The following is an 18,837-nucleotide window of genomic DNA, read 5'->3' on the forward strand; positions in this document are numbered from 1 at the left end:
ATTTATGTATACTATAAATATCAAAAAACTTAAAAACCGACGAACAAAACCAATTGGAAACTGAATTGATTAACCGATTAACCAATGGGCTTTGGTTCGATTTTGGTTTCTAGTTTTCCAAAAAGCAGTAATACCAATTCAGTTTAGAAAATAGTAGTTAACCAAATTGTTAGCACCCCTACATTTAGGAGTGCTTCATCTAGATCTCTCGCACTCGTTGGGGTGCAACACCATTCACCTTATTACGTGTTAGCCATACACAAAATTCTAGGTTCGCTTGTACGAGCTCAATAAATAGAGTATTTATTGATGTTCAGCCAACCAAACTGTGGAAAGAATTAGAAAGGGAGATGTTAACATGTCAAAGGTTCAACTGGAGTCAAAGAAGAGGTCAAATTGTGATGATGTTGTATATACATATACTAATGGAGACTTGTGTGATGCACGGGCTTTGTTAAAAGAACTTGAGGCAAAAGGAGTTAGGGGTGTAGCTTGAGTAGGCCTAACCAAGCCGACCCAACTCAACTAAAGATTTTACATAGGTTAGGCTTGAATTTTCGAACTTCAAGCTACGCTTAGGGCCTGTTCGTTTGCTCTAAAGTCTGACATCTGAAAGTGCAATAACTACATTATGATGTATATTGGTATTGATGAAATTTTCTTTTCTATGAACTCTGAATGCAAAGAATGTTGTTTTAAATTCTGAAATTGATCAAATATCCATTTTGACCCCATATATGAGAGTTTTTGTTTATCTTTTTTGGGTTATCACTGGAAAACAAAAAGTTGCATGATTACACTTTAAGAGATAAAGATAAGAGGAGACAAACAGGCCGTTAGTCCAAAAAAACATAAGCCTAACCAAAATTCAGGTTGGACTTGGGTAGCCCGAGCCTAATTTGATCAATTTGTGATATACATATCTGCATATTATCATCAATATATTTTACCTAGAAATTGGAGTACAAAGCTCAACAAGTCTAATCCCAAGCCTAACCCAAGGGGTTGGCTTAAAGCATCAGTTAGGGTTAGGTTGATAAGAGAAAAATTACTGATAATTTAGTAATATATAACAAAAATAGAATGACAACAATTGTTGATAATTTATTAACGTAGGCCTGACTTTACCAACTCAGGCCCAATTCGAGCTTAACCAACACCTTGGGTTGGACTTGGGCTTGGGTGTATTGAGCTTTATAACCCAATTTCCAAGTAGAACATATTGATAATATGTAGATATGTATATCATAAAATGTTGGCATGGGCTTAAATTGGGTTTGGTCGATCTCAAACTACCCAAGGCCTCAACCCAAGCCCAACTTGAGTTTAGGTTAGCCTTAAGTTTTTCGGCCTAAACCTAACTTGAAGTTCAAAAACTTAAGCCCAATTTATGCAAAAGCTTGGGTTGAATAGGGTCAAGTTCGAGTTAGGCCCACAACCCAAGGTACACCCCTATCTCCTTTTGCCTCAAATTTTTTTAACAAAGTTGTACATCGCAGGGCCCCCACTAGTAATTAATAGCACTAATTTTAATTTATAGTTATTAGTAGTAATATTAGTAATATTTATGGTATTTTTAATTATTCACAAAAATAGTTAATAATTATTTTTAAATTTTATATAATTAATATTTAAAAATATTATAGTTAATAATTTTTAATTATGAACTAATAAATTTTATAATTCTTAATTTATAAAAAAATATCACTGTTATTAATAATTAATATAATAATTAATTAATTATTAATTATTATTGGTAATTAGTTAATTTGTTGGTAATATATCATTAATTAATTAATCATGAATTATTAATTAATTAATTATATTATATCATTATAATAATTTTCTCCTCATTGTCTACAAAAAACTTTATTGATGTTCTTTGTCCTCCTTTGAAACTCCAAGACATCCTCTTGCACATCACTCACAGCAATGGATCGCAGTTGTTGGCATGTTGATGAAGCTCTTGTCTTCAAGGTTAATTTGTTAGCCCCTACTTCAAACAATTTCACCCTTGGGATTGCTGTCATGCTCCTAATCTGGGTTTCTCTAGCTATGATTGGTCAATTGTTATTTCTAAGATTCATAGTGTGGACTGTGGAGAATCCCAATATATATGTATGGTTAGAGGTGAGAAGGAAGAGGGTGGAATTGTGATTAGGGAGCACGTTCTCAAGCTTTTGTTGATAGTAAATCACTATGCAACAGATAGTGACCAAGCACGAGATGGAATTGAATTCGGTTGTGGTCTTGGTCTCTCTAGTCCTTGAAAATTTGATGAACGATCTATTTGTAAAACGATCGATTTCTTGCAAATCGCTTAATGGCATCCTCCCATTTAGGGTTTGTCAAGCATTCCCTTAGTTTGAGTTTCCTGTTTATTTTGTTAACTAGTGAATGATCCCGTATTAAGTACAGGGAATGGGGGAAGTTAATTATATATATATTGCAATTCAATGCAAAATTCTGATTTAAAACGGATAATTTCAGCAAATAATTTTAATATTATTTGCTGCCAATAGAAATAGTAATTATTAACTTCCCCGTACTAACTAATGTTTAATTATGATTAACTTTGCTTGTATAATTAAGAATTGATTATTATGAATATAAAAGAATTATTATTATTTTTGTTATTTATTATCAATATTTAATTTAATCAGGTTTGACAATAATAGGTAAATATCATTAATTTATTTTTATCTTTTGGAAAACTGAACAAGAGAAAATAAAATGGTTAGTATTGAAAATGAAAAATTATTTCGATTTTTGCAAAGAACATAAAAAACCAATTATTCAAAGATAAGGTCGTTAACCAAAGAGTAATTGAAAATATTGAATAAATAATAATTTTAAGAAATTAAATTTATTAATTAATAATTAGTTTGAATTAAAATGTATAATTTCAGCAAAGATTTTTAAGTAATTAAAATTTGCTATTAAATTATTATTATTATTATTATTATTATTATTATTATTATTATTATTATTATTATTATTATTATTATTATTATCATCATTATTATTAAGTAAATATTTTGTTATAATTAAGATTTTTAGTTAATTTATGAAAAAATAATTACTGTAATAATTCTTTTAGTTTAACAATATTGAAGAATTCACAGTTTTATAACTTAATTACTTAAATTATACCGGGAGGATCCAGTCCAACAACATGTGCTCAACCCAACATAAAGGTCTGTTGATGATGCAAACAAACACAGTGCAAGGAATTTTTCTAAGCAGTCACTTTGCATATGTACTATTAAGCGTTGCTTGTCTAGATCAGCCAATATAATCCAAATATAATCAAATGCAAAGGAACAAAGAATGCCGAATATTAGCATGACAAATGGGCCAAATCATCATAGTCCGAAATCATGGAGGATATACTATAGAAAAAGGGAAAAGAAAACACAAGTTCATCATTCCATTTGACAAACTTTAAATAATTGAAAGCAAAGCTGTGCTTCAGATGTCATCAAAACTATATATTTTTTATTCCATTTCCATTTTCATTCGATTATAGTTGGGTCTTATGTTATAATTCATCAAGCCTGACAATGAAACACCTTAAAAAGGAAACAGTCTGAAATTTTCAAATTTTGCATAAAAATAACATCTAATTGGTTAGGATCCAAAGATTTTTGCGTTCCTTAAAAAAACGATGGGACAATTGAAAAATCTGCCCCATGTGTCCGGTCGAAATTAGGGGAATTTCATCATACGGAATTCTGAAAATTAGGCTAATAGAATGTGTTAAAATTGCCGTCAATATTCAATATTCGTAGTTAAGGAAAAAGGAGGAAGAAAGTACCTCTCATATACTTTCTCCAAATGTACCACCCCAAAGCCGCTTTCTGAACAACCCATCAGCGCACTGGTGCCCTTCCCAAAGCTCGGGGCCACCGGTAATGATCCCAGGAACGAAGACCACCGGGTGCTTCGCCCTCAACCCCTCTTTCTGCAATTTCACGCCAGGTGGATCGGGAAGTGGCCTGGTAATGGCTTCGGTGACATATTGAGGAATCGATGTCGGCATGGCATTACAGAGAAATTGTAGAAACCACCGAATCGAGCAGATACAGCCAATAAACCAACAGCAGCTATGAATGCAAGACCATTTCTTCTTTTTCTTTTTCACCTTCTCTTTCTCCTTCTCCTTCTTTTCATTACCGTCGAATTTGCTTTCGATCTCTTTACGATCATCCAAATTGGAAGTTTGCTCGATTTCGGAGGCTTTTCTACGCCGCAACATCGACATATTCGTCTGTTCCTTCCCTTCTTACGTTGTTAACGTTGCTGCTCCTATTGGTGGGAATTGGGAAACCAGACGAATCTTTCTTGGGTAAATGATTGATAGAGTCTAAGCTGCACTGTCGAATCTTCTTCGCCTGGTTTCTTTCTACATCTATAAACTTCTCAAACCCTAACCTACACTGGTGTTGTAGTCGCCATCGTTCAGAAATATAGACACCGTTTGCTATTGCAGCAGCAACCTGAAGTCACGTATTAGAGTTTTCTTGCTAGGAAAGAGTGGTAGTTTGTCATTGGAGCCGCCGAAGTCCTGGAAGGCTCCGCCTCACAAAGCACATTCGTTGAGAGTTGGGCAGAGACAGTTGAATGTGCAGAAAATTTCAATTACAGTGAATGTGTAGAAAGATTGTAAATTGTTTTGATATTTTTAGGAAGAGATTGAGAGCGGGAACTTCCCATTTCTCACGTATGAAGAGTTATACTATCACACTTATGTGAAAGTTAAGAGAAAATAAAATCAGAGGTGGCCATGTGTCTACATGGTAATTGGCTTAGAGTAGTTGGCTTCGGGCTTTATTAGTCTGCAAGTGAGTGGTCTTTCTTCTTGCAAAGACTGGTGGCTGAATGTAAATAGGCCACATGTCTGAGTGGGGGTGGGGGGGGGGGGAGATTTTGGCCTGATTTGGTTACTTTAATATATATAATTTGGTGGTTTATTCTACAATTTTATTTCCTGATTTTGTTTTTCAAATTCTATAGTTTTTATAATTTGAAAATAATTTTTTATTTTGTGTACAATTTCAATTATATTTGTTTAATTATAAGTAAATTATTTTTAAATGGTAAGTAGTAGTAATTATAATTATAGTAATTTAAAGTGTAATTAACGGTATTTTGATAAGTACAATAATTTATTTTATAATTACAATATTTTAATACATTACTATAAATACATGAAAAATAATGTAGTTATTAATTAACAGTGATGATGCGCAATCCGGTCGATCCTAGCTGTCGGTTACCTCGCCTTTGATGGAATTGGAGGTGCCTGAAACAAGGAAGAACTTGGAGACTTCCGGGGAGGAACCCAGTTGGAACACTCCGAAGCTCAAGTTAGTGCTCTTGAGAAGGCAAGGGAAAACAATGGATTTCAAGACCAGAAAGCACAAAATATCACATACCTCCTTCTTTGAGAGATGGGGGCCTTTTATAATCACCATGTACACTTACTTCCATACCTCTACCAGATTGGGTGTCATAACCTCCACTGTCAGTTGCCAGTCGTCAGTTCGGGTGTCAAAACCTCCACTGCTAGTTGCCAGTTCGGGTGTCATAACCTCCACTATTCCGTGTTAGGTCCGTCTCTGCCACGTCTGAGATGGCGGTGGCAGGTGGCCATTGGAGGGCGGTTGTCATGTGTCGGACCCCTAATTAGTCAGGTGCGCCGCCTCCGTGTACGGGCTTCCTGGGTGTTAGGTATGGTTGTTCAGTCAGGCAACTTGGAGCCGAAGTGGTGTGCGAGGTGGTTGGTTCCTTTTTTGCCTTTTGTGCTCCTTGTAAGGCTTACGACCTCGAAGGGAGAGCTCGGGTTCCTCCTTGGGGAGCTCGGCTTGTGGGTTCCATTTTTGGGGGAGCTCGGGACTCTTTAGCTCGGGGCGAGGGCTATGGGCCCATTGCCATGCCAAGCTGGCGCTTCTGCCAGGTCACTCTCAGTTGCTTCCACGTGTCGCATGGCCAAGGGGTCGGGTCAAATCTCCCTCCATCAATGGCCCCCCATCCCCATGCTCGAGGTCCTGACCCGACGTGGGGAGTTCACGGGATGACGGGTGGATTTGCCTCGGGACACTTTGGCCTTGGTTTCGAACTTCTTCGGTCTGACCTGCTTGTGTTCTTGGCTCAACCAGGGTCAACTTGGTTCGACCAGGGGTCAATCTCAGGCTGCGTGTAGCTCACTTGCGTAAACGATTTCAAATTTTTGAACGTCAAAAATGCGCGCCAAACTGGCTTTTCCTCGGGGGGTGCACAGCCGGTTTCGAGGGGAGCCGTTGGATGGTTTCGATCTTGGCCGTTGATGCGCGAGTACAGTGGCTATAAATAGTGGGGGCCTCTGGTCACTTTCCTTCTCCATCCTTCAACATTCGTTTCTTGAGCTCGCGTCCAAGGCTATTAGCTCGCGTCACTTTTTCGTAGTTCGGTAGCTTTTCCCGGTGAGTCCTCAGCCTTCTCTTTGTTTTGATGTCTAGCTCGAGTAGTTCTGATAGTCCTCTGGGGGGGCAGATGAACCGAGCTGCTGCCCCTGACAGCTTTAGTGAGTCCGAGGCGGGGCCCGAGGTAGAGCTCGAGTTCGAGCCTGTAGGTCAAGTCACTTCGGGTAGCTTGGCATCCACCTTCTGCCGAGGTCGGGTGCCCGATAAGTTCAGGCCTTCCACTATAACGCCTAAGAGGCTTTGGTCCCTTATCGCTCAGTACAAACTGCCCGGGGAATATACTTATATTTTACCCTCGGGCGACTTTTCTTGGGAGCACGATCCAAACGAGATCGTGATATTCCGGGAGCATCTTGTTGTCGGACTGCGCCTTCCCTTCCATCCCCTTATCGTCGAGGTCATGAACCACTTCGGCGTCACTATAGGTCAGCTTCACCCGAATTCCATCCATAACTTTGTCGGAACCATCTCCCTGTGCTGTGAACAGTGCCTTCCCTTTGACCTAGAAGTTTTTTCTGCTATTCTCATGCTTAAGAAACAAGCAGGTCCCCTGCCCGGGCGTAGGAGAGCGTATTACTTGTCACCTCGCCCGAGCTTCAAGCTCTTACACGATCTTCCAAATAAGGTCCCGACATGGAAGCGGGACTACTTCGTGGTTCGAAGTGCTATGGGGTGGCCGTTTCCTACTGAGTGGGGGTTGGCCGCTCCCGAATCCGGTGTTGCTTTAGACGAAGATACAGTGAAGTACCTCTAGGACTGGGCCTAGCTTGGGCTAAAATGCGAAGTCTACCTAACGGACGACAAGCTTATTCAGGCCAGTCTGAGTTTGGGTAGGTTTCTTGCTCTAATAAAGATACTTTTGCTTGTTTTTTTGTTCTCTTCTTTTGACGCCGAGCTCCTTTTAGCAGGTGTTATGGAGGCAGAGAAGACTCGAGGTGCGAGTCTATTCAATGGTATGAAAAGGAGGAAGCAAGCTGCTAAGCGGGTCCGCATCGATCCTTCCTTGGTTGTGGAGCCCGAGGCACTGAGCATGGAGCCTCCTAGGGAGCCCAAGGTGGCCCCTCTAGTTCAGGAAGCGGTAGGGCCCCCCTATGCCGACACTGCTTATACCTGGGCTGTGCCTTCAGGCTCGGGAAGTCACGATGAGGTTGAGAGTGTGCTGACGCTGAGCTACGCTCTCCGAAAAAGCAAGAAGGCCATTTGCCCTGAGGAGGTCGCACAGTGAGCCGATCTTCCTACAAATCTCATAGGCGTTCGGGCTGCCTCTCACGCTATGGTAGTAAGTCGGAGTAGTGTTTTTTTTTTTTTTTTTACCGAGCTGATTTGTCCTTGTTCTGGCAGGTGAACTCCTCTATCCACGCTTTGCCAATCCAGGTGATGTGTGGCTCATTGTAACACTAGCAAGTGCACTAGCCGCTCAAGTAATAGAGTAGTGAGTAGAGTATCGTTCCCACGAGGACTTATGTAGCAACTACTAGTAATAAATCAGTCTACTGTTATCTGATCAACTGAAATGTAAAACTAATGAAAAACTGAAATTAAAACTACAAAGTTATTTCTAACACATTGGACCAAACACCTTGTATGCAAGTGAGGAGACAGGCTAAAGATGCATAGAAAAATAAATTCAGCAGCTAGTTTTCTAAGCAATTCAAGTAGAATAGGATTCAGCCTTGGTTTGGTGAAATCCCAAAGCAATGAACAACCTCTCTCGAGCACATGTTCAATCTATACATGAGTGATGGTTCTTCTATCTCCAGCAAAAATCTAATCCCCATGCATGCATTCAAATCTAGCAATTCTAGGGCTTCATTTTAGCTGGATGATCATCAACTCAGCTAAATGAACACCAATTCGGCTCTTGATTGGCAGATCTGAATTCTTAGAGTCTTTCTCAAGCACTCTAGAAATTCCAAGAAAGATGAACAATTCGGCCAGACTAAATTAAAACTACCAGAATTCTTTCTCAAGTAATTCAGGTATTACAAGTTCATGATCTGAAATCACAGATCTGATTTTAAAGAATAGTAGTTCGGATCTCACTATTTCATGATATGAATTTATAGATATGAGATTGGAAAATAGCAATTCAGACCTTGTAAATTCATGATCTGAAATTTCAGATCTGAGATTTCAGACTAGCAGTTCGGCCAACAATCTACAATTAAAATTCCAAACAAGAAACTTCAAGATTGAATCTACTTTACTGGAATGAACTTAAAAAACAAATTACAGAATTGAATTTATATAAGACAAACTTTGATTACAGCAAGAAAGGAAATTTTGATGGAGAAATTACATGTCTTAACTGAATTCGATTACCAAATGGTGTAGAAATCAAGTGATGATGAAACCCTTGATCTCCAATTGCTTTCTCCCCCTTCGAATTCAGCTTCTTCTTCTCTTGAAGTTGTTTGTTCCTCCTCTCTTCTCCTCTCTTGCGCCTATCTCTCTCTTTTTCTCTCTTAGAACAAAAGCTCAAGGAGAGTTTGAAATCAGATGTTGGACCCCTTTTCCCTTGGCTCTCTTATCCTTTTATAGCCTTCTCCTCAGCCCCTTTCCTCCTCTAGAAAGTTCTCCCATCTAGAAAGTTCTACAGTGCGGTTCTAGATAATTCGAGCTCGATTTTGACCCCCGATTCATTCCGTTTCTATCAAAACTCAAATCATGAAAGTTCTAGAAATTTGCTTTATCTTTCCAACTCATCTTGAATCATCTCAATCGGAGTCCGGATGAGAGAGTTATGCCCAAATTACTATTCGGTGCTGAAATTGTCTGGAATTACCCAATTAGCCTTGTTATTCACTTAACGCCTCCTTTCTCTCTTCTAAAAAGTTTCCCGCCTTTAGGATCCTTGGGCTGTACTTTGGGCTGCTCTTGAGCTGCTCTTGATCTGCAAATGGACCTCCTCATTGCTGGGCCAATAGGCTCCATTGGAGAGCTTCGGTTGTGCTCTCTCTTTGGGCTTTCCCAAAGAGTGCAGCATGGGTTGCATGGGCCGAATGGCCCTCCTTTGACCTCTCGGCTGAGCCTTGCTCCCATATGAGTTGTATCATCTTCTATTTGGCCTCCTTTAACATGATTTTATGATCTTTTTCCTTAGACTTGTCCCCTTTGACAATTTCTTGAAATCAAGCAAAATTGGGGTAAGAATTCATACAAATCAGCATGAAAACCATGCATAAACACCATAATTTATATGTAAATTGTGCACACATCACCAGGCGGAGAGGGGCTTGAAGCAAGCACAAGCTGTCAAAGCGGCTTCCCGTGCTACGTGGGTCGAGCTATCGAGGTCTTGGAGGGACAAAGAGGCCTTAGGAATGGTGGTGAAACATATGGCAGACCTGAAGTTGGACCTGGAGCATCAGGTCGAGTACCTTTAGGATGATATCAGGGAGAAGACTCAGATATTTTCTCAAACTGTCGAGGAGGCAAAGGTGAGAGCCATCGAGGATTACATTGCTTCACCGCGCTTTGACGATATGATGGTGGGCTTGTACAGAAGGGGTTTCAAGTTGAGCCGATGGATGATAAGGAGCACGTACCCCGAGCTCAACATTAGTGCCATAACCACTTTGAGCATCACTTAGGAGATGGCTGACGTAGCTGATGATGACCCAGATTCCGAAGACAAAGCGGGACCTTCGGGATTTATCGAATTCCCTTCTAAAGGCGAGGAAGATGTACCTCCGGGCTTGTGAGCTTGTTTGTTCTTTTGTTTTCTATTTTTTGGATGTGTAAACAAGTTTGTTTTGCAATGAATACTTCCCCTTTTTTGGCAAAGTGTTGTAGTTATTTTCTTTTTTCTCCGAGCTGACCATGTTGCTGAACTGCTAGACTCAGGCCCCAAGATGAGTTAACATAGTAAGGCTATGTGCCTGATCTGTTCTCCGCCCGGGTTAGTTAACATAGGCTGAATTGGGCCATGGGCTATGCACCTCGGGGTCCATACTTGTGCAAACCGCTTTTGTTGATGAGGTGTCGAGGTCCTCTTTAGCTCGGTACTCTGGCCCTTATGGTGCCGATGTCCTCTTTGTTAGCTCGGCATTCTGGCCCTTAGGCTCTGGTAGTGGCTCATGGCCTGCTTAGTTTGATCATTTATAGGTAAAATTGTCTTAAGTTGACGATGTTCCATGCCTGGGGTATCTGTTTACCCTCCAGGGTCTCGAGCTCGTATGCTCCCCCGAGTACTCTCTTTACTCGGTAGGGTCCTTCCTAGTTCGGCCCGAGTTTGCCAACGCCGGGCTCAGGTACCATGACCTTGCGAAGAATCAGATCGCCGACGCGGAAGTTTCATTTTTTTAACTCTGGCGTTGTAGTATCGAGCTACCTTTTGCTAGTACGCCGCGGTCCTGATGTATGCGAGGTCCCTTACCTCGTCAAGTAGGTCGAGGTTGGTACGTAGCTCATCGTTATTAGTATTGTCACTGTATGCTTCCAACCGAAGTGAGGGAATTTTGATTTCGGTTGGGATGGATGCCTCCGTGCCATAGGTGAGGTTGAAGGGAGTCTCTCCGGTGATGGTCTTTTCTGTAGTTCGGTATGCCCATAGGACGCTGGGTAGCTTGTCTGCCCATAACCCCTTAGCTCAGTCTAGCATGGCTTTCAGTCCGTGGAGGATAGCTCTGTTTGTGACTTCTGCGTGACCGTTTGCTTGTGGATGCGCAATCGACGTGAAGTTTTTCCGGATCCCCATGTCTTCGCACCACTCTTGGAATTTGATGTCCTCGATCTACTTGTCATTGTCGAATATCAGCACCCGAGGTAGCCCGAAGCAGCACACTATGTTCTTCCAAAAGAAGTTCTGGACGTTTCGAGATGTGATGGTTACCAGAGTTTCAACTTCAACCCACTTGGTGAAGTAGTCTACTACCACTACTAGGAACTTCCTTCCTCTTGTTGCTGGCGGGAAAGGCCCGAGTAGGTCGGTACCCCATTGTGCGAAGGGCCACGGGCTGGTGAGGTACTTGAGGTCGGCGGTGGGCTTGTGGCAAATATTGGCGTACTTTTGGCACTTCTCGCACTTCCTGACTAGCCCGACGGCATTTGCTTTCATTGTTGGACAATAGTACCCCTGTCGTAGTGCTTTCTGGGCGACGACCCTGCCCCCCATGTGTTTACCACATAGGTCTTCATGAATGTCGCAGATTACGAGCTCAGCTTCGGGAGGTCGCAAGCAGCGCAGGTAGGGGAGCGTGTAGGATCTTCAGTACAGCCGTCCATCTATCATGATGTACTTGGCTGCCTGGTGCTTTACCCTCCTGGCAGTGTTGCATTCTGCAGGGAGGATTCCATGTAGCAGGAAGCTCATGAGTGGATCCATCTGGCTCGGTTCTGCCTGGGCAACAGGAGCGACCTCTTCTGCCCTAGAGAATGCTAGGCCAAGGTAAGTCCTCTATGTACACAGTTCTCATGGTGTTGTCACTGGTGTTGGCTAGCCAGGACAAGGCGTCGGCCTTAGCGTTCTTTGACCTCGGGATTTGCTTGATGAAGTGTGACTGTAAGCTAAGCAGAGCCTCTTTTACCTTTGCCAAGTAGGCGATCATAGTTAGCTCGTGGGCTTCGTATTCCCTTGTAACTTGGTTGACCACGAGCTGGGAATCACTGCAGATAACTATGTGTTTTGCCTTTACCTCTTACGCCCAAGTTAGCCCTGCTATCAACGCCTCGTGTTCTGCCTCATTGTTGGATGCCGCAAACTCGAAGCGTAGCGCGTACTCTAGTTTTGTGCCACTCGCACCGCAAAGAACTACACCGGCTCCGCTGCCCTATTGATTTGAGGAGCCTTGTACGTGAAGGATCCAGGGCTCTTCATCCCAATTTGCGCTCGGCCTAACCAGCAGAGATACCAAACTGGGTGTGACCTCACGGGGCTCGGAGTCAACCAGCCTAGGAGCATCGAGCTCACCCAAACTGGGGGCCTCGTGCTCAACCGGGCTAAGGACCTTGGAGCTGAATGTGCATTCTGCAACGAAATCCGCCAAGGCTTGGGCTTTGATAGCAGTTTGGGGCTTGTACTGGAGACCGTACTCACTGAGTTCGATGGCCCACTTCGTCAATCGTTCAAAGACCTCGGGCCTGAGTAATACTTGCCTCAAGGGTTTGTCGGTGAGGACGATGATGGTATAGGCTTGGAAATACAAACGGAGTTTGCGGGTTGCAATGACCAGTGCATAGGCTAGCTTTTCTATCTCCGGATATCTTGTTTCTACTCCCTGCAATATTTTACTAACATAGTAGATGGGTCGTTGGACCCGATCTTCTTTTCTTATCAGTACCGAACTGACCACTTCGTCGCTTGTCGAGAGGTACAGTTTTAAAACATTGCCCTCTTTGAGCCGGGTCAACACCAGGATACTGGCGAGGTATTTCTTGAGCTCATCAAATGCGAGCTAGCAGTTCGGGTTCCACTCGAACCCTTTGCCTTTTATTGCCATGAAGAAGGGTAGGCAACGGTCTGCTGACTTAGACATAAAACGACTCAGAGCGACTATTCTGCCATTTAACCTCTGAATCTCTTTTACCTTTCGAGGTGATCTCATATCTAGAATGACCTTTATTTTGTCCGGGTTGGCATCGATACCGTGCCAGTTGACGATGTACCCTAGGAACTTACACGAGGTGACACCGAAGACACACTTGTTTGGGTTTAGTTTCATGCAAAATTGACGCAAAATTTGAAAGACAGAATGCAAGTCTTGTATTAATTCATGCGAAAATTGTGTCTTGACGACCATGTTGTCTACATAACATTCTATCTTTGTGCCAATTAAGGGCTGAAACAGTTTATTCACAAAGCCTTTGGAAGGTCGCCCCAGCATTTTTCAGTCCAAAGGGCATAACCTTGTAGCAGTACAGGCCGAATTCAGTTATGAAGGTGGTTTTTTCCTTGTCGGACGGGTCCATCCTGATTTGGTTGTAGCTTGAGTAAGCATCCAGGAAGCTTAGCAACTCGTGTCCTGAGGTCGCGTCCACTAGGCGGTCGATCCTAGGGAGGGGGAAGCAATCTTTTGGGCAAGCTCGGTTCAAGTCGGTGTAGTCAACGCACATGCACCACTTGCCGTTTTTCTTTTTTACCAGAACTGGGTTGGCTACCCAGCTCGGGAAATGAACTTCCCTTATGAAGTCTGCTGCGAGGAGCTTCTCGGCCTCCTCATCGACCGCCCTCCAGCGTTTTGGGGCTAAGTTGTGTTTCTTCTGTCTAATGGGTCTGACTACAGGGTTAGTATTGAGCTTGAGTTATGAGCATAGGGTCTATGCCGGGCATTTCTGCCGCAGACCAAGCGAAAACATCTAAGTTACTGAGTAAGAAGTATATTGGTTCAGATCGCAGGAGCTCTGCTAGGGATGCTCCGACCTGAAGTAATCTGGCGGGGTCTTTTGCCGAGACAGAGATGGGAACAATTTCCTCTGTTGGTGCAGCTCGCTCCTCGTTCTGTTCCATAGGTCGCTCCAGTTCGAGGTCACTGGTTACCTTGGTCTTTCCCTTGAGGGCGGCAATGTAGCACTTACGGGACTCGAGCTAGTCGCCCCGCATTACCCCGATGTCGAAGTTCGTTGGAAACTTCATGGCCAAATAGTAAGTGGACACCATGGCTTTTAAAGCGTGGGTGATCGGCCGACCTACTATGGCATTGTAAGGGGAGGGGGTCGTGACCACCAAGAAATCGTGACTGAGTCTTACCGTGCTAAGCCACGTGCCGACTTCCACAGGTACTATGACCTTTCCCAGGGGTTTGACATCTTCTCCGCTGAAGCTGACCAGCGGGGTGTTCGCGGGATTCAAGTCACTCTCTCAGAACTGGAGCTTGTCGAAGGCCACTTTAAAAAGGATGTCTACCGAACTGCCTGAGTCAATGAGTACCCACTAGACTTCGAAGTCGTTGATCTTCATCTTTATGACAAGTGCATCGTCGTGGAGGTAGTGGACCCCGCGCACATCATCTTCGGTGAAGAATATGGGGTCTTCCGTCCTAGGCCACTTTGGGGGATTTTGTTCTTCTCTAGCGGCCTCCTAGGTTGATGCCTGAGTTGCTGCCGAGGTGCATCCTGCTACGATTGATCCTCCAACGATCACGTGGATTGTTCCTCAAACTGGTCTTTCCTCCAAGGGTTGCTTCTGCAGTTCGACTGGTTGGCTGCTGGACTCAAGAGCATCTCTGATGTACTCTCCCTGTCGATCTGTCTTATTACTATTATTATTATTATTATTATTATTATTATTATTATTATTATTATTATTATTATTATTATTATTATTATTATTATTATTATTATTATTATTATTATTATTATTATGTTGTACAAAATTTCGTAGGTACTCGCGACAAATAAGCTCCTCTATCTCATCTTGGAGATTATTACAATGCTTGGTGCTATGACCGTGGTCCCTAGGAAGCTGCAGTACAAGTTTTTATTCCTCTTGTTCGGGTTTTCCTTCAGGCGAGGTGGCCACTTCACATACGGGGCGTCTTTGATCGTCATTAAGATCTTGGCCTGCTTTGCATTTAAGGGCGTGTAGTTCGCCCGACCTGCTAAGGGAGCTCGGAACGACTGGCTTGGCTTCGGCTCTCGAGCTGTGTCTCTCTTTCTCCTGTCATCTGAGTTGGAGGGCTCGGCTTCCCTCTTCCCTTTTTCGATCCCGCCTTCAGTCCTTTGGTTGATCTCCTCCTCTGTTCTTATGAATTTGTCCGCGAGCTTGAGGAACTCAGCCATGGTTGCGGGCTGGTTAACTACCATGTGTCACTTGAACTCCTTGTGTGTCACTACTCTAATGGAGTTCATATAGCCTCGGATGGACTCTCCTTCCCTCTGGACTATTCCGAGGAGGCTCTCCTCAGTGCGGGGGCACCGCTTGCTAATAACAAAGTGCGTGGTGAAGACCTGCACAAACTGGGTCCAGCTTCTTATCGACCCGGGGGCTAGGTTCCTGTACCAGGTGCGGGCTACTCCCCTGAAGGTTGTAGTGAATGCTATACACATACAAGACTCACTGGCCCTTGCCAAGTGCATTTGGTACTGGAAAGCATTGACATGGTCATTGGTGTCAAAAGACCCATCATACTTGTCTAGAGGAGGGAGTTTGAAATCCTTGGGCATGGGGACTACAAGGAGTTCTGATGACAGGGAGGAAGGAACTGAAAGAATAGGGGTAACTTTTACCTCGTTCGAGCTTGTTTCTTTACCTCGGAGCTCGGGCAGGACGTGGGTAGTAGTTCGGCGACTTCACCAGCATCTTCGTTGCTGAGGCCTGGTATTGGCTCTACTTGCCTCAGTGTTGCCGAGCTCGATCGGCCCAGACGGTTGGTAGTTCGTAGCCAGGATGCCAAATTGGTTCTATGCGGCCAGTCCGAGGTGATGACTTGACTGGAAAGGAGGTTCCTGATCCGCCGATGAGCTGCGAGGCGGGGGTGATTAGTCTTTCCCTCCTGCCTGGGGATGAGGCCTGGCTCTTGGAGGGGTTCTGAAGTTGGGAGGCTTCTCCTCAGTGAAGGCGCCCACCCTGAGGGGAGGGCTTGACCGGCTTCGGAGCAGGGTGCCGAGGTGGGAGCTGTGGTTGGTTCAGAGGCAGTTGGGGGAACTGCTATTGATAGTGATACTGAGAAATGTGGTGCAATACTTGCTGTTGATGGAGCTGATGTTGCTGGAACTGTTGCATTTGGGCTTGCATTGCCCGCATGCACTGCATCAAGTCATCAACTGGTTTTGGCTAGTTGCCAGAGAGACAACAGTTGGTTCGACGAAAGTTGTCTCGATAGGGAGGGGAAGGGGAACATTCAAAGGTGCCACCGCACTCGGTGCATTGAGGCTAGGGATTCCATCCGTCGAGAGGGGGACAGTGAACTGTCCAATACATACAGTGGCGGGCTGAGGGTGTTTCCCTACCACATTCAAGTCGGCATTGTGCTTGTTGCTGCTGGAGGAAGCCATGGAAGTTAAGGTTTCTTTGAGAGAGAGAGTTTGAGGTTAGGGGAGGCTTTTTGAAGTCTTCCCATAGACGGCGCTAAATGATGATGTGCAATCCGGTCGATCCTAGCTGTCGGTTACCTCACCTCTGATGGAATTGGAGGTGCCTGAAACAAGGAAGAACTTGGAGACTTCCAAGGAGGAACCCGGTTGGAACACTCCGAAGCTCAAGTTAGTGCTCTTGAGAAGGCAAGGGGAAACAATGGATTTCAAGACCAGAAAGCACAAAATATCACATACCTCCTTCTTTGAGAGATGGGGGCCTTTTATAATCACCCTGTACACTTACTTCCACACCTCTGCCAGTTCGGGTATCATTACCTCCGCCAGATCGGGTGTCATTTCCTCTGCTTCCTCTGCCAGATCGGGTGTCATAACCTCCACTGTCAGTTGCCAATCGCCAGTTTAGGTTTCATAACCTCCACTGCCAGTTGCCAGTTCGGGTGTCATAACCTCCACTGTTCCATGTCAGGGCCATCTCTGCCACGTCTGAGATGGTGGTGGCAGGTGGCCGTTGGAGGGTGGTTGTCATGTGTCGGACCCCTAATCAGTCAGGTGCGCCACCTCCGTGTATGGGCTTCCTGGGCGTCAGGTACGTTTGTTCAGTCAGGCGACTTGGAGCCAAAGTGGTGTGCGAGGTGGTCTTGAGTTCAGATAGAAGTATCGCTCGAACTACCCCTGGGTGGGCAGTTCGAGTTTTTTGCCTTTTGTGCTCCTTGTAAGGCTCAGAACCTCGAAGGGAGAGCTCGGGTTCCTCCTTGGGGAGCTCGGGTTGCGGGTTCCTTTTTTGGGGGAGCTCGGGCACTCTCGGTTGTGGGCCCGCTGTTGTGCCGAGCTGACGCTTCTGCCAGGTCACTCTCGGTTGATTCCACGTGTCGCATGGCCAAGGGGTCGGGTCAAATCTCCCTCCAAACAGTATTAACAGTAATGTATTTATTAATTAACATTATTATAAATAATTATAATATTATTAAAAAATAGTATTATGTAACAATGCATCATACAGAAAATAACAATAATCATTATTTAATTAGTAGAAAATTTTATTTAATTAAAAAATTAACAATGCATCATACAACAATTATTTCATTTTAGCATAAATAACAATTTTTGTGACCAAATCGTCATTGAATGGCTAGTTAGAGGAAAATGGTCCTTTTCATTTTTCAATTATATTTTTGCTTTTTATATTTTTAGTGTGGCGGAAATCCCAATATGGAATATGATGACAAAGGGATTTAATGGAAAAGTAAACCCTTGTATCATTTGTTGAAGGATAAAATTTCAACAAAATTTATAATATTACAGACTTATAAGACTTATTACTGAAAGTTTAGACATATTTTCAGAACTATTATTGAAAAGTAATAATATTTTCAGTAATTCAAACTTTTAATAATTATATCGAATTTTTAGATTTTGATATTAGTTATAATAAATTATAATAAATATATTCAGTAATTATTTTGATTTCTTATATTTTGTTATTATTATTATTATTTTCAATTATTTCAGATTTCAAAACAATATTTAAAACCAATTATCATCAGAATTTTGAGAACTTAAAACTACTAATTTCACCAATTATCAAAACTATTATAACCAATTCTCACAATAATTATTTAAAATTTGTGTTGTTTGATATTAATATTTTTTATTTTCAATCATTTCAGATTTCAAAACAATATTTAAAATCAACCTATTCTGTTTTATTAATTGGTAATTAATTAATTACATTAATTTCTAAAAACGTTAAAACATGAAAATAATAATTACTCATGACAATATATAAAATAAGTAAGTAATTTTCAATAATTATTTTGTAATTTCAGGTTTCAAAATAATTAGTTATCATTTTTCAGTTTTTAACTTTTTCCCTGAAAATATACAATAATTACTAACATAATAATTAACTTTTACAGTAATTACATTAATTTATAAAAAATGTCAAAATTTGAAAAGTCAGACTTATTGTAGGTAATTATTTTTCTAAATACTGAAAATTTTTACTAACATAATATTTTAAATTAAGTAACTATTAAATTAATTAATAATATTTTATTATTGAAAATAATAATACTTTCAGTAATATTATAAATTCAGAATTATTGTAACAAATATTCAGTATTATAATATTATAATATTTAATTATTTAATATAATAATTAATATTATTATTACTGAAAATAAGTATAAAAAGTAAATATTCAAAAATCATTACTTATTTTAAATGTTTATAAATTGAAAATTTGGTTATTATTATTAATGAGTGATGATTATTTATTAAGTAATGTAAATAATAGTTATTTAGTTATTAATTAATAATTAATTATTAGTTAAGTTAGTTTAATACGTTAATTAATTGTTAGTGTAATTAATAAATTCTAATTAGCGTAATTAATTTA

This window comes from Nelumbo lutea, chromosome 3 (genome assembly GCF_056320005.1).
Source record: "Nelumbo lutea isolate HS-2025 chromosome 3, American lotus-T2T, whole genome shotgun sequence".
In the NCBI taxonomy this organism is placed as follows: domain Eukaryota; kingdom Viridiplantae; phylum Streptophyta; class Magnoliopsida; order Proteales; family Nelumbonaceae; genus Nelumbo; species Nelumbo lutea.